The following is a 17,331-nucleotide window of genomic DNA, read 5'->3' as shown; positions in this document are numbered from 1 at the left end:
TGAAATGTCACATCAGAAGAAAGCTGAAGATAACTTGAGTAGATCGCATAACTGATAAGGTACTGTGTAGAATTAAGTAGTTTGTGGTGCAACAAGACTGAAAACAAGGGCACGGTTGATAGAACACGCCCTCAGACATCACAGGGTCATCAATTTAGTGTGTGTGTGTGTGTGTGTGTGTGTGTGTGTGTGTGTGTGTGTGTGTGTGTGTACGCACGCGCGCGCGCGCAAACAACTTCAAATGAATATTGTTCGCAGTAGATGAAGAGCTTCTCGCGTGGGGTAGACTAGGGTGGAAAAGTTCTATCAAACTAGTCCTTAGACTGAACAACAGTAATTCAGTAACGCAATCTGTCGAAATAAGTAAACTTCTGAACGAAAATTAAACAATTCCATGTCATTTATTGTTTCATTCATCTCGTGATGAAGATGGCGAACGCATCTACAACACTGCACACACTACTATTTCTTGTACTCAGGCGCCAGTCGTACCGTGTAGATGACATATTGACTGAATCTGCCCTTTTGCCTTGCGGTATTCACAATGGGCCGTCGCTGGACGTCCATTCGAACGACGTGCCATGAAATAGTTTAAAACATAGCCAGTGTACCCGAAAAAGTTGAGAATTCTATCAAATTCATGAAAGATTTTGCTTTATGCCTGTTAATGCAAGCGAGCGATGTGAAACCCAGCGGCAAATGGCTGTAACACTCTATTCACACATCCATACGTGTCATTCGGAAAGTGTAACACTGACATTCCAGCGAATAAATAATTTGCTCTCCAGCTGTGTGACACCCGAACAGCCAGACAATGACCTCATCTGTGACATTAATCAGATAGACAATATTTAAAAATGTCGACTCGAAAATTATAATCGTGAAAATCGTCGACAATTGTTAAATTAACCATAGTCTGAAACACATAGGCAGACGCTGCTAATTTCGTATAACATCATTTAGTCTTCTGTGGGTAATTGGAAGTAATGCCTTAAGTTTTGTTCCTCTTTCGAATTCACTTCTCCATTTCTCCAATACCAGCACTCATTGTGAAATAGTTTTGATAGATTGTGAATCTGTTGAGAACAAAAGAATTTTTCTTAAAATGACATTAAATGCTTTAAATGAAATGTTGTCATCCTCGAAACTGGAAAATGAACGTCCGCAAATCCTTGCTACTTAAGGGAGACAGTGTTAATAGGGTTAATTATAATGCGTCAGAATGTGAGACTGCCAAAGCTTAGCCCTAATATCTTGGCTATTCTAGATGTCCTGAACAAGCTCTTAAAATTAGTTCGTGAAATGTGGTTTTTCCGTTTTTTACCATGTCTCTTCTTTTAAATACAATTAACGGATGAAAGTTGAAATACATAAGTGCTCACCTCTCAGGGGTATCTGTAATCTCTATCATTTTACCCTTACGACTACCTAGTGAAAAACTTCTCCATTTATCTTATGGGTCGGCGCTTTACTGTTTTGTAATAAAACTGCTTGCTACATTATCTCTGCTTATTCAAACCGCAAGTCAGTACAGTATGGAATCTACACCCTTCCAGTGATAGCAGGGAACTGGAAGAGAATTTTTTTGTAATGTTTTGATGCTGAGGGCGACCACGTTTCCTGGATTGTTGCCAGTGACAAAAACTACGTGTAGGGTGGCACGAAAATAGTCATCCAGAAAAAAAGACGTTCTCCCACTCATCCTCCAACCCCGCAGTGTCTGCGCTACTTAACGTGTCCGTGATGTAAGCGTCGAACGTTACTTAACTCACGGCCAAATCTACAAATATCAATTAAAATTGAGCAATTCTTAAAATATTGCTGCTCTGTAAGTATTTTTGTTTGTTAATGAGCAGGAAACTACACATTCAAGAAGCTTTTAACATCAGTTGACTTTTTGGATTTGGCATGGTATCTGCTAGATGTATATTATTATAAAATACGGCTGAGCACCACCACAAATAGACTTGAACCGGTCTACTGTTCGACGATCAGGTATGGCAATAGACAGGTGCAATGAATGCATCAAGGAATGTTCGATATTTTCACTAAACAGGGATAATATCCATCTTGGATAATATCGTTCATGGCAGCGCATAGCCATCGCGTTTGTCCTATGCTGTAGTAGCACGGTGTTGGTTCCATCGCCCCCTCCAAATTCTGCAGATGTCTAGCCAGTTCGGCGCTTGTGGTATATCTTATAACGGCATTTCGGGGTCACTTGATAAATGCCTCTCTTCCACGTCGACGCTGAGCATGATCGACTGTGTGGAACTAGATCGCTGCTGCACTTAAACTTTCTGGTTTGGTAAATCAATCGTTCTAATGTAGTTAAATAGCTCAGCGGTATATTGAGCCCATGGCCGAAGCAATTTGGCTCTCTTCAGCTGCAGAAAATTATCAATACAAAACACTGGATAGTCTTTGTTCGCGTGTATTTAACCGGTTGTGGGCCTCAAACACGAGGCTATTCAGTTTATATAAACATTTTACAAAACAGCGTTACTAAACAAAAACGTAATACGTATTAACAAAAAACCTGTTCATCTGCAGTCCACTGCATGCTTAGCGCCACCTAACCATCTTGTATGGTCCTGGTGTAATCTTATTGACAAGAAAGGCATTAAATGACACTGTGGCGTAAGCCCCTTTTCTTATTTTCAGTTCGGAAAGCAGTGATATAGAGAAAGTAAAAATCAGTAAAGTAGTAAAATAAATCGGACTACCTTTTAAAACTTTTTTTCAGAGTAAAGGTGCATGGATGAAAGTTGAGCAGCTGTAAGGCCTTGGAGGAAGTAGCAAGTTCTTTGCTGCTAGCGCCGATCGAGGCATGCAACGTAGCGCCCTGCAGCGGATAAGTTTTTTTGGGTGGGCTTCTGTAATGAGCAGCCAGGTCAATAGCCTTCACAGCCGGAGCTGACGCAGAGGGCTGGTGTTCGAAACTAGGGATGAAATCAGTCGGAGGTTGCACAGTTTCCGTCATTCGCGGAGGCGGTATTCAGAAATAACATAAATACCGAAAGTATTTTGTAAAATGGTCAGTTTATAAAACACAGTATTACTGTGTATTTTTTTCTTGTGGCGTAATGTTCGGCGTATTGTATTTCTAATCAAAGATTGAGGTACCTGTTCCTTAGTTTCTTACATCCCGGTCGGAATGGAGGGTGGTAAAGTAACGCTTATTTCTTGTGGTTTCCTGCATTCTTGATATTCAGGAATGTGGTGTGATTTTAAATGTCCCTTTAAAGAAGTTGTTCCCCCATTTTCTTGAAAAACTTTGCTCAAAAAAATTTCTACATTGTTTAGACAGTTTCAATGTAGTGATTCCAACTTACTCTCTTAGCTTCATTACTTTACTTCTCAGGCTCAGGATCAGCTGATATACGCACCCAGAGCACAGAGAGAGTGTAAACTTGTACTGTTATTAAAGTGTGTTCGGAACCCTGACTGTCCCCTGAGAGCAGTTTTTGAGGTGTTCACGGTTTGCACATCTGTGTTAAGCTTGGCGGTTGCACAGATTCATAGGGAATATCAAGTGGAACTGATGACCTTCAGTAGAAGCGAAGCTGCGTCGCATCCCTCTTCGAAATGTTTGGCCCGTACCGGGGGCTCCTTGGTGGAGACAGCGAAAGGGGAATGCCAGGGTGTCGTCGTCTTCCCTGGGCAAAGCTCTCAGCTGTATCGATCGTCGCTGCTGCTGCTGCTGCTGCTGCTGCACTTCGTATTGCACGCTGCATGGAGCTCACAGCCCTGCTCTTAGCTTCTGTTCTGTAGAGGCGCACAGAATCATGTGGACTAGAGTAACCGTGAAATAAAATTTATCAGAATAACAAAAATTATAAATTAAACAATACAAAAATGAGTACAAAAGTGTTAGTTGACACGAAGCCATCAGAAATGCAGTGGTTCATTTTAATAAAACCATGTTGATAGACTGGCTATGCGTTAGGTTAAGGTGGATAAGTGATAGAAAAAAAAAATAGTAAGCACTTTGTCGTCACTCATTAGCAGATGTCAGACAATCGTACAGAATGTGGTGCTCAAGTATCCGTTCCCCCGAAGTACTATTGGTGTATCTGCTTGGCGAGGAAGTAAGTCATGCGCTGAAGGATTGTCCTGTTGGGAGATGTTACGGAATGTGTGGTAGCTAAGCTAAGATTGTGGGCTTCTATGAACGAACTCCACTTGCAGCATCGGAATCGTTGTAGCGTCACTGGTGCCTATAGTGTCGATTCATCCTCCTCAACAACGTTAAAGTAAGTTAAGGAATTGTGTTGCGCCGCCTATGGCATAAAATTTTTGAGCTAACCACTATATTATGTTATAGAACATGACTTGACATTTTCATGTATATGACAGTAAATAGATGTAAATCATGTCAGTGATTAAATGGTTAGTGATTAGAAAGTTCACTAGGTATGTTTATGCAGACTGTTGCATAATGTTTGGAGACTGTGCTTTGTACATTTCACCATGCCCTCGTAAGAGACGAAGAATATTTTAGCGAAATGTTTCGTTAAGAATGAGTAGCGCTATTCAGCGGCCTTTGCTACTGTTGTCGGAAATGAAGCGTAACGATAGCCCCTAGCTAGACCTGGGCGTTCTCGGGCTGTGGAGTTTGCCGGTCCTTGGCCTTGGCGCTCGAGAACTGGTGTGCAGGATGTGTTGGCGGGCCGAATGTGCAGCGATATGCGCGCACTGTTTCTCTGGGAAAAGCTGCCAGCCGGTCAGCTGTGAGATTGCTTTCCAAAATTACTTCACTTGCAAACTCCCAGCAGAACACTCTTTAAAATCTCGTCTATACAGGGTGAACCAGAACACCATCGACGAAACTTTGGAGACTGGTCAGGGATATTATTTCAGTATTTTTGTATGAAAAGCCGTGGTCACTTGTGGCTCGTTACAGGATAATAATCTTTTTTCCGATATTTCAATTTTTACTTATCCTTTCGCAATGAGGAAAACGTGCTAAACGTAACACACAGCAATCTACAGATGCTAAAGTACTGTGGTGTGGTTGCCGTCGCTGCGGGAACTGCTTGACATAGCGTCGTTGTACTGTTCCTTCGTTGCATTCATTGAACCTACACACGTGTAGCACATCGGCCAACTCACCAGCAAACCTATCGACACTTCTACCGTGCAACTAACGCTGCTAATGAAGCTAACACGAGACAGAACGGACTTGTACGGAATACAACCTTAAGGGCGAAGAGTAGTGGTCGTTACTGTCGTCAGCACCAAATTCCGTGGCTAACTGGAACAAGTCGCAGCGCATACCGTCGACATTTGAGCTGTTGTGCATGTTTCTTCATGGCAGTAAAGATACTATATAGGGGCAAGTAATCAAACTCTGTAACTAGTCGCCGGAGACCACCGATGCCTCAGACCAAAATACTCCGAAAAAACTTCTGAGGCTGTTCAGGGATATTTTCTGTGTTCTGGTTCACATTTTGTATATCGAATAAGGCAGATGTGGAAAACATCCATTACTACTTGCTCCAGATGCGTGATCTTTTTCTTCCAGTCCACTTTCTGTCATAAGACCTAATCGCATTTTATTCAATTTCACAACTCTGCACGATCATAAATTTGCGTTCTGTCCACCGCTCTTGCAATAAATTGGCATTTCTTGGCATCCTTTGTCCTGGAAAAGATGCGGTTCATTAAGAAAACTACTTGTTCAACAATATTAACAATTATTTAATTATCTGTGCTGTTGGATGGATAGTCGTGAGTATTTGTCTCCCGTTTCTCAATTCAAATCACGATCGTTGCCAAGACGTCTTCTGGCCACTTGCCATCATCAAATTTTTTTGTTAAATACGTACATGATCAGTATGATTCCCTTTCTTCTAATACACTTGCTCCATTTTTAAACATTTTCTGTAACCACTAGTGTGACATAAAACAAGGCAAAACTATACTATCTTTCTTATAATGGGAATTAATCTGTGCTCGTTTCATTGAAGTAAATTCTGCAACGAATAACTGGACCATACAGAATCATTACCGAACTCAGAACATAGCTAAATGGTAAGTGTAAGAGGTAATTTGTATCTGTATTTACTTCCTGAAAGTTACCTGACGCTCACACCACAGTGCATATGTACACTGCTAAATTGACGTTTCCATGTCGTACTATGTGATTACTCTTCCTCTATACGAAAACAATAAAGAGACACCGTGCTTGCGGTTCTGTATTAAACACCGCAACTAACAAGCTGGTTTTAAGATGAGTGGCATGTATCCTCCAGTTGCTGTCTAGAAAAGCACAGTAGTATAGGAAATTCGTTCACACTCTGATAATTATAGACTAGGCATACTGCTTCAAATAACACATTGACTGTCTTGTAAACCAAATTATTTGGTGGTATTGTCCGACCTGGGGTCAAAGTAGTATGCTGGTATCGACTTCTTAAAAAGTTTTATTTTAGAAAGTTAGTATCAGATGATCACTTCAAAAATAAAAAGAATAAGGGATCAGTAAAATACTTCGAAACTAAATTGTAAAATAAAAACTAGTATACATATTTTGTAATTTAGTTTCCCGGTATATTACTACTTCCTTTCATTTTAAAAACCGGTTCATCTGATGACTTGATAGTCAACCATATTTGTGACTCGAGGTTGAAAAATACAGTAAACTTCGCATTTAATTATGTTCAGCATAACTGTACACACATTTGAGCAGGAAAGCGACGGAAGATTTATTGTACCGGTTAGATTTTAATGTTTACTGGGAACAACTGCGGAATCAACCAAGATTTCACGTACGCCACACGACCAGATAGCTTTAAGCCTTTAAGGAAATGTGACCACTGAACGAAGTTACAATTAACGTAAGGAGAGCCGTATGTGAAACGTTCAACGAATTGGAGAGCCGAAGTCTGTGTACCCTTCTGGCAGAAGGCCGAAATACTGAACTCAATTCCCCGTAACGTTTTCACTGAGGAAGATCGTCCTGCGGTTCCTCCTTCAAATCGTTTCGCGAACATCAAAATGAGATCTGAATAAGTGAACAGGAGTTATGAAATGAAATCTCTCAATAGCGGAGAGGCCATTGTACCTGATGTGGTACCTGTGTAATTCCACTAAAGGACTTGTTCCTTTTTTAGCAGCAGTTATCGTATATCGCTTGACGACCAAAGCGAGCGTTCGTAGCGGTTGGAAGAAAGCGCAGGTCATTCTTGTTATCAAAATAGGTCACAGAATATAAGCACAAAATTAGAGGACTATCGTTAACGTGAAAGCTATAAAACTGTGGTGCCTGTTTTATGCTCACGTATTATGAAATTTAGAGAGACTGAAAATCTCCTCCTGGGAATAAACTTTTCAGTTACATAGCTTTCGGGCTATGTCCATTCAACCATTTCGATAGTGGAATGTCAGTTATGACGTATGAACGTAAGGACAACATCCAGTTCCCGAGCTTTTCCGACCCGGCCGGTAATTGATACAGGTCCCTTACGTAACAATACACAATCAAAATGGGTTCCGTTCTATTCAACCAAGAGACCCAGAAGGCAGTAGATACCAGCGACCAGTGTTCAGATACGGTTCAACACCGCCGTCAAATGAACAAAATAAAAGCGTACGGAATGTCAGACCAGCTTTTTGATTTGATTGTGAAGTGAGTGTACACAAAGAAATCGCAACTCTTGGATAAACGCAGCGACATGCAAGACCTTAAGAAGTTCGACACTTGGTGCAAGGACTGGAAGTTGACCTTCAGCATAAACAACTTCCAGTTATTGCGTATAAATAGGCAAAAAGAGCAATTATTCTAAGATTAGACGATTGCAGAGCAATCACTGCGAGCAGCCACATTCATTAAATTTTGCAAGTATGCGTACGAAGGGATCGAAAATGGAACATCCACGTAACACTGATCGCAGGTAAGGCAGATGCCAGACTGAGATTCAAGGAAAGAATCCTCAGGAACTGCAGTGCACTCACGAAGGCAGTAGGTTACAAAACCCTCCTTCGAGCAAGACTTGAATATAGCTCGTCAGTCTGGAATACGTACCTGATATGATTGATAGAGGAAACAGAAGATCCAGAGACAAGCAGCGCGTTTCGTTACGGGTTTATTTAGCAAGCGCGAAAGCGTCACGAAGATGCTCAGCCAAATTCAGTGGCAGACGGTAAAAGAGAGGTGTGTTGTATCACGCTGTGGCTTAGCCTTAAAATTCCGAAATCGAATGTTCCTAGAAAAGTCAACCACTATTTTTTTTTCTCCTTCGTATATCCCCCAGGAAATCACAAGTGTAAAATTACAGAAGGCTTACCAACAGTCAGTCTTCCCGTACACCATTCGTGGCTGGAGTAAGAGGAGAAGTAATAGTATGCAAAGCACCCTACGCCACACACAGTAAGGTGGCTTGCAGAGTATAGATGTCGACTGTTCTTGAAATTCGGGGTTAAATCGTTTGTCAACGAGATTTTGAAGCTGTTCAACAAATTCGAACTGCTCTACTTTATTTGGTGCTTGTCACACAGTAACAGTTAAAATTCTGAAACCTTCCATGTTATTTTCCAGCCGTTAACCTGTGGTAATGTCGAGGTTTCGTGACGTTTGCTCACCTACAACACCAGTCCCCTCCCCACCCCTAAACGTTATGGCCGCATTATCTGGAGGTCTCATTGTGATTCGGTGGATAATGGAGTGAGTGAACACACCTGAACAACCCTCTCTTGTTTTGGATATGGAATTGATGATTTTCATATTGCAGCACATTGTGTGCTGCAGAGAAACCTGAGCTCCCTTCCGCTGTTAACACTATCAATTTAGCACAGACCATGTGCATACACGTCTACCTACTTAACGCCAGGTGCGCTAACCTAGTTGCATAAAAGACAAATAGCAGGCGTAGCACCGGTGAGTGCTCTTGGCTGCGTCTCTTGTCGCCTCCTGGGTCTCAATGCTTAATGCAAAAACTATTTTGCCACATTTTCAAGTAACATGCGGAAGGTTAATTGTAACTAAAGTTACGAGGTATTCCCAGCAACCGTATACAATTTTTAAATATACTTAATTTTCTCTGTATTTTATAGGATTCATCAAAATTTCATTCTGATAACACCCTTAGTGTCGAAACCTTGGTCAGTTGTACCAAACAGTTACTTGCAACAGGTTGGATGTGAAATGCCTACGTTTAAAAGTTCATCAGTGTAATAACAATCTAACAGATAACAGCATGTTTGGTAATAAATCCTAGGACACATTACGTGACATCAGAAACTTCCTAAAATATCAGTCGCTATCCGTCCGGTCATAGATAGTATAAACAGTCCCACATACTTACTTAGCAAAAGACTGCACAATATTCTAAGGAAACTATACACTCCCAATACACAATACACAAATATTTATAATTACTAGCTCAAAAAGGACACAAAAATCCCAAAAAAGTTCTCATTTGCTTTCACAAATCTCTGTACAAACATTCAAAGTGACGAAATAATGCCATAATAGTACACGATTTACTACATTACAGAAAAACCAGCATATCAGGTGTCAATGAGATCGCACAATTATTAAATTTAATACTGAATCAAAATTGCTTTCAGTTTGATGGCAAATTTTATACTCGGGCAGATGGTGTAGCCATGGGATGCAGTATAGCAGTCTCATAGCGGACATTTTCGTAAATCATTTAGAAGAGAGATTCTTTCGCGCCTCAATCACAATCTCCAAAATCGTGCACTCTTACAGTATGTTGATGACACGCTGACGTTAATAGATGGAAATATGAAGACCTCCAACTAATACATGTTACTCTCAACAATCTGCACCGCAAAATAATTCACAATAGAATAGAAAATAACAAATTACCGGTGTTTGACCATAACGTAAATTATTATTGTTGTTGTTCTTGTTGTTGTGGTCTTCAGTCCTGACACTGGTGTGATGCAGCTCTCCATGCTACTCTATCCTGTGCAAGCTTCATCTTCCAGTACCTACTGCAGCCTACATCCTTCAGAATCTGCTTAGTGTATTCATCTCTTGATCTCCCTCTACGATTTTTACCCTCCACGCTGCCCTCCAATACTAAATTGGTGATTCCTCGATGCCTCAGAACATGTCCTACCAACCGATCCCTTCTTCTGGTCAAGTTGTGCCACAAACTTCTCTTCTCCCCAGTCCTATTCAACACCTCCTCATTAGTTATGTGATCTACATATCTAATCTTCAGCATTCTTCTGTAGCACCACATTTCGAAAGCTTCTATTCTCTTCTTGTCCAAACTATTTATCGTCCATGTTTCACTTCCATACATGGCTACACTCCATACAAATACTTTCAGAAACGACTTCCTAACACTTAAATCTATACTCGATGTTAACAAATTTCTCTTCTTCAGAAACGCTTTCCTTGCCATTGCCAATCTACATTTTATATCCTCTCTACTTCGACCATCATCAGTTATTTTGCTCCCCAAATAGCAAAACTCCTTTACTACTTTGTGTCTCATTTCCTAATCTAATTCCCTCAGCATCACCCAACTTAATTCGACTACATTCCATTATCCTCGTTTTGCTTTTGTTGGTGTTTCTTATACCCTCCTTTCAAGACACCGTCCATTCCGTTCAACTGCTCTTCCAATTCCTTTGCTGCCTCTGACAGAATTACAATGTCATCGGCGAACCTCAAAGTTTTTATTTCTTCTCCATGGATTTTAATACCTACTCCGAATTTTTCTTTTGTTTCCATCACTGCTTGCTCAATATACAGATTGAATAACATCGGGGAGAGGCTACAACCCTGTCTCACTCCCTTCCCAACCACTGCTTCCCTTTCATGCCCATCAACTCTTATAACTGCCATTTGGTTTCTATACAAATTGTAAATAGTCTTTCGCTCCCTATATTTTACCCCTGCCACCTTCAGAATTTGAAAGAGACTGTTCCAGTCAGCATTGTCAAAAGCTTTCTCTAAGTCTACAAATGCTAGAAACGTAGGTTTGCCTTTCCTTAATCTTTCTTCTAAGATAAGTCGTAAGGTTAGTATTGCCTCACGTGTTCCAATATTTCTACGGAATCCAAACTGATCTTCCCCAAGGTCGGCTTCTGCTAGTTTTTCCATTCGTCTGTAAAGAATTCGAGTTAGTATTTTGCAACCGTGACTTATTAAACTGATAGTTCGGTAATTTTCACATCTGTCAGCACCTGCTTTCTTTGGGATTGGGATTATTATATTCTTCTTGAAGTCTGAGGGTATTTCGCCTGTCTCATACATCTTGCTCACCAGATGGTAGAGTTTTGTCAGGACTGGCTCTCCCAAGGCCGTCAGTAGTTCTAATGGAACGTTGCATACTCCCGGGGCCTTGTTTCGACTCGGGTCTTTCAGTGCTCTGTCGAACTGTTCACGCAATATCATATTCCCAATTCATCTTCATCTACATCCTCTTCCATTTCCATAATATTGTCCTCAAGTACATCGTCCTTGTATAGACCCTCTATATACTCCTTCCACCTTTCTGCTTTCCCTTCTTTGCTTAGAACTGGGTTTCCATCTGAGCTCTTGATATTCATACAAGTGGTTCTCTTTTCTCCAAAGGTCTCTTTAATTTTCCTGTAGGCAGTATGTATCTTACCCTAGTGAGATAAGCCTCTACATCCTTACATTTATCCTCTAGCCATCCCTGCTTAGCCATTTTGCACTTCCTGTCGATCTCATTTTTGAGACATTTATATTCCTTTTTGCCTGCTTCGTTTACTGCATTTTTATATTTTCTCCTTTCATCAATTAAATTCAATATTTCTTCTGTTACCCAAGGATTTCTACTAGCCCTCGTCTTTTTACCTACTTGATCCTCTGCTGCCTTCACTATTTCATCCCTCAATGCTACCCATTCTTCTTCTACTGTATTTCTTTCCCCCATTCCTGCCATTTGTTCCCTTACGCTCTCCCTGAAACTCTGTACAACCTCTGGTTTAGTCAGTGTATCCATGTCCCATTTCCTTAAATTCCCACCTTTTTGCAGTTTCTTCAGTTTTAATCTACAGTTCATAACCAATAGATTGTGGTCAGAGTCCACATCTGCACCTGGAAATGTCTTACAATTTAAAACCTGGTTCCTAAATCTCTGTCTTACCATTATATAATATATCTGATACATTTTAGTGTCTCCAGGGTTCTTCCGTGTATACAACATTCTTTCATGATTCTTGAACCAAGTGTTAGCTATGATTAAGTTATGCTCTGCACAAAATTCTACCAGACGGCTTCCTCTTTCATTTCTTACCTCCAATCCATATTCACCTACTATGTTTCTTCTCTCCCTTTTCCTACTACCGAATTAGTCACCCATGACTATTAAATTTTCGTCTCCCTTTACTATCTGAATAATTTCTTTTATTTCATCATATATTTCTTCAATTTCTTGGCCATCTGCAGAGCTAGCTGGCATATAAACTTGTACTACTGTAGCAGGCGTGGGCTTCTTATTTATCTTGGCCACAATAATGCGTTCACTATGCTGTTTGTAGTAGCTTACCCGCATTCCTATTTTTTTTATTCATTATTAGACCTACTCCTGCATTACCCCTATTTGACTTTGTATTTATAACCCTGTATTCGCCTGACCAAAAGTCTTGTTCCTCCTGCCACCGAACTTCACTAATTCCGACTATATCTAACTTTAACCTATCCATTTCCCTTTTTAAATTTTCTTACCTACCTGCCAGATTAAGGGATCTGACATCCCACGCTCCGATCCGTAGAACGCCAGTTTTCTTTCTCCTGGTTACGACGTCCTCCTGAGTAGTCCCCGCCCGGAGATCCGAATGGGGGACTATTTTACCCAAGAAGACGCCATCATCATTATTTATCCATACAGTAAAGCTGCATGCCCTCGGGAAAAATTACGGCCGTAGTTTCCCCCTTGCTTTCAGCCGTTCGCAGCACCAGCACAGCCACGTCGTTTTGGTTGGTGTTACAAGGCCAAATCAGTCAATCATCCAGACTGTTGCCCTTCAACTACTGAAAAGGCTGCTGCCCCCCTTCAGGAACCACACGGTTGTCTGGCCTCTCAACAGATACCCCTCTGTTGTGGTTGCACCTACGGTACGGCTATCTGTATCGTTGAGGCACGCAAGCCTCCCCACCATGGGCAAGGTCCATGGTTCATGGGGGGAAACGTAAATTATGTACACAAATTAGAGATTTGTGTTACACCGACCCCAACATAATTAACCATCATTAACGCACGTTCTTGTCATCCAAAATCGCAAAATACACATACAACACAATCTCCGAACACTAACACACTCCGGTCAATCAGAACCAACCATATCTTCGGATCCAGACATCCATAAAATGTAAATTACGTGAGAAATTCTACATAGGTCAAACTGGATGGAACTTCAGTAATAGATACACAGAACACATTCAAGTGAACGACAGTAACCCATAGAACTTTTTCCACAACTTAGACAGAATGACACACAGCGAACGATATAGAACAGGCTGTCGGGGTTTTACATATTGCACAAAAAACCGCTAATGAATATTTTCGAAGAAATCGTAATATATTCACGCTCACAAAATTATCCTCATGAAATTGTAAATAAACAGGTTGATTAAGTAAACACACATCACGTAGAAAATTTCAATAAAATTATCCTGCCAAATACGAGAGGAGTGGAAAAATAAACTCTAGAAACACATTACAGATCATGTTACCACTAAAGTAAATACAACCATTGCAAAGCGAACGTTTGATAGTAAAACCGAGAAATTGTCACATACCTCGCACACACCACCATTGTCTGGCAAATCCAATTCCAAAAAAGTAATAGGATTAAATTACGTGGGGCATTTGCACTCATGACGCGAATGTGGAGTACAGAATTCTCATTCACTTATATAAATTATTCCACCAAACCTCTCGCTTAATCAGTTGTCACTTATAATTAGTTCTTGTGGCGTGACACTTCGCGACATAGATCCATCATTTTTTTAAAAAATGACAATTACAGAATCTTTCCATTCCCACCCCTTCTCCTTTTGGATAAATTTGTGCTGACGTCAATGAATCAGATTATACTAGTTCGTTCATATCTCCGCTCGGCCCTCCACTTTCAGTTGTAGTCGATAGTAGCCTGGACGCGGAAGGAATGTAAAACCTGGACATTACTACTTTAGAATTTGAAAATTAATACACTCCACCAACAGTAGCCATCGCTTGGTCCAAGAGGCCGCTGCAGCCTGTTTCCGACGTTCCCCCGTTTGGAAAGTAGATTGTGCGCGGTGCAAGGTTGGTAGACAGAAAGCAGCACCCACGCGAATGCGAGGCATGATTAACGAGATAGCAGTCGGTCCGCGGGCCGGGGCTCGTGACCTACAGCAAGGCGCACATAACCCACTTTCGCGCGGTATATATAAAACAGCCCAGCCGGACGCTGCCATTAGCGGCAGCATATTTGTGACGGCGGCTGAAACAGGTTTGCATAGCCCGAGGCGCGAGGTCCGCCTCGGAAACCCGTCCTCGCCGGCCGGCGCTTGAATCACCGCGACTAGCTCGGCCTGGCCTTGCTTCGTCTCCCTCGAGTGGCCGCTCTCCCTTGCCCACAAACACAGCCAGGCTACTTGTCATAAAGCACCGTGCCATAAGTAGCTGGGGCATAGGCTCTTGACTTACAAATCGTCCGCAGCACGGCGTGCTATATCAGAACAACCTAGCGTAACCAAAAGTTCACGAAATTTGAATTTTATTGTTATCAGTACACTGAAATAAAGCTGTGTGCCGCCCTACATGCCAGTCCCGAATCTGTGTGGCAAGGGCATATGAGCTGAGTGGTTAGGTTAATTGGTGAGCATATTTCTTGTGTAGCATTTCCACAATTTTGCGGTGGCTGACTGGAAGGTGCAGCTTGCCTGTATGGTGTTCAAAACAAAACTTGAGATTACCAGTGCAGAAGCGCAACAAATGTTAAAGCAAGTTTTGAAGAGGGCACTTTAGACCAAAACAGGCTTAATTAATAATAACCTCGACTGATGATCACCGCTTTGAAAGTAAGGGATTAGAATCTGAAAGTTCAAAAATAGACGATCCAACTTGGGAAAAGTTGAAGTAGATATCAATTTATTCTGTCAGAAAAACTGAACAGAAGATTGGAATGAAGTTTTTGCAGTGACTGCTTCAAAATGACTTAAATTTTCTTTCGAAAGTTGTCACTGTTGATGAAAGTTGTGTTTATGGTGATGACTGTAAAATTAAGCAGAACTACTTGTTATGGAGGAGTCCTTCACATAGTTGAAAAAAGCGTGACAGGTCATAGTTCATCTGTATTTTAATGTTGATGGCAATTGTTTGTAGAGTTCGCACTCTTTGTGAGGCAGTCAATAAAGACTTGTATCGCAATATGTCTATTGACGGAGAATGAGGAAACAGTGCATAATTGCATATGGGCTTCATTATTCAGTAATTTTTTACAATAAAAGAGGTAGACTGTTGCCCCCTATGCACTGTACTCGCCATACATTAGAGTGGCAGAATTTTTGCATTGGTGTACTCACTCCCATGGAGACTACTTGGAAGATGACTGTGCAGAAGATGATCTAGATAAGGCTTATTGTTACATATTTCAGGTACTTTTGGGTACTGCCTCATAAAAGATTTTGGAGCATGTGAATTTAGAGAGATGTGTAGTGGTTGGTGAGCTTTGAGGCATAATCTTGTGTGCTTTATTGCATGTTTATATTATTGATGGTAGGTGGTTCTATGAGGTAAACCCACATCAGTTTTTTGACACAATGTTTGCCTCTAAACAGGGCTAGAACATCAAACCAAATCAAACTAGCCTGTCTCATAGTAAGTACTAAAAAGATTTCTAGACCTGGGCAACTTTGTAATAATTGCTATAGAGGACAATCACTCTACACAAAGAAATACATATATAATTTTCAAAGGTAATTACATGGAAGTATGATAATCAGAACTCTAAAATGGTTAATACCAGAATTTCTGGGAATGCAACTGTAACACATGCTACTTCTTTTCTGATACTTTGGCTCAGAAGTTTGTGGATCAAGAAATACGCTGTGAAAAGTAGATATTCAGCAGCACTTACTTGAAAAAATTTGCTAAATTCAGCCATGATGTAGCAACTGAATAAATTAAAAAATGCATAAGGCAACATTATACCCTGTTAGCTGATAAACAGAAATCTATCCTGAGCGAATCTTTCATCCTGCAGCAAAATGTATGCTACTTTGAAACTTCCTGACAGTGTGCCAAACCCAAATCCTTACTTGTTGTGGTCAGTGAATGCACTTACTCTGGCTAGATAAGAGATGTAATCCACTTAGATTTCAGTCTCCCAGCACCTCTCCTGCTGTCAAACCTCCATAGAAGTTCTCCTGCATACTTTGCTGGACTAATGTGCAAGACTAATACTGACATGGGTTTCTCAAGGTCCAGAACCAACTAAATTCAAAACACTGGCAAATTCTAAATCAAAATACTTAACATTCCGAAGAAAGTTGTGTATACTAAAATTAAAACTGTCAAATACTCAAATTACTGAATAGGTGTCCTCAGCTGCTGTAAGTAATTTTGATGTTTTAATGTGTCTTATAAAACTTCATTCTATCACTTCATGGTGAACAAAACAAGCGTATAGATACAAAGTAGGCTACTTACAACCGAAAGTAAACATTTTTACATGCACTATTTTGTGTCGGTGGGTAATATTTTGAATTATTGTTAAACATAAGAATTGATATTTTTTTGATTAGAGCAGTACTACGAGACATTGTGCATTTTAAACCCAATGATTAAAATACCTCTGAGAAGTAGAATGAAGGACAGACTAAACCTGCAATATCCTAAAAGAGCAACTCGCATTGGGGATAGATTTTTGTAATTGTTAAAAAAACATATCAGAGTATCAAAAATACACTTCATATGTATCCTGTGACTAGTTGAAATTGTGTTGAACTTGAACTCTAACCTGGGTAATTGTCTTTCAGTTCAATCAACTGAGCATGCATCTTGCCCTCAGCTACTCCATCTGGCATTCATTTTAAATTTTATTGTGTATATTCTGCAAAAAGTAAGAAAATTAGTTTCTCATAGGATAGTTGTGCAACATGTTGGCAGTATTTCTGTGGAATCTGGAAGGAATTAGTAGTGGTCTGAAGGATTCCAATCTGTGAAACTTCCTTAAATGGCTTTTTTAATAATGAGGCCATTAAATGATAAATGTCTACATTTGGATCCTAATCAAGAATACAGCCTTAATGTGTTTAAATATTTAACACACTATTTTGGCTTGGGTGAATTATTTTTCAGATTTTTTATAAAAAAATTAGCTTTAAAT

At 40.5% G+C, this 17,331-nt stretch overlaps 1 protein-coding gene across 1 annotated transcript in view; it reads left to right on the top strand.

Moving 5' to 3' along the window:
* LOC124595886 (chloride intracellular channel exc-4) overlaps positions 1-17,331 on the top strand; it is a 159,076-nt gene that overhangs the window by 116,996 nt on the left and 24,749 nt on the right. The gene's annotated exons all lie outside the window — the stretch shown is intronic.

Source organism: Schistocerca americana, chromosome 2 (assembly GCF_021461395.2).
Source record: "Schistocerca americana isolate TAMUIC-IGC-003095 chromosome 2, iqSchAmer2.1, whole genome shotgun sequence".
In the NCBI taxonomy this organism is placed as follows: Eukaryota; Metazoa; Arthropoda; class Insecta; order Orthoptera; family Acrididae; genus Schistocerca; species Schistocerca americana.
This window is presented reverse-complemented; position numbering and strand designations above follow the sequence as displayed.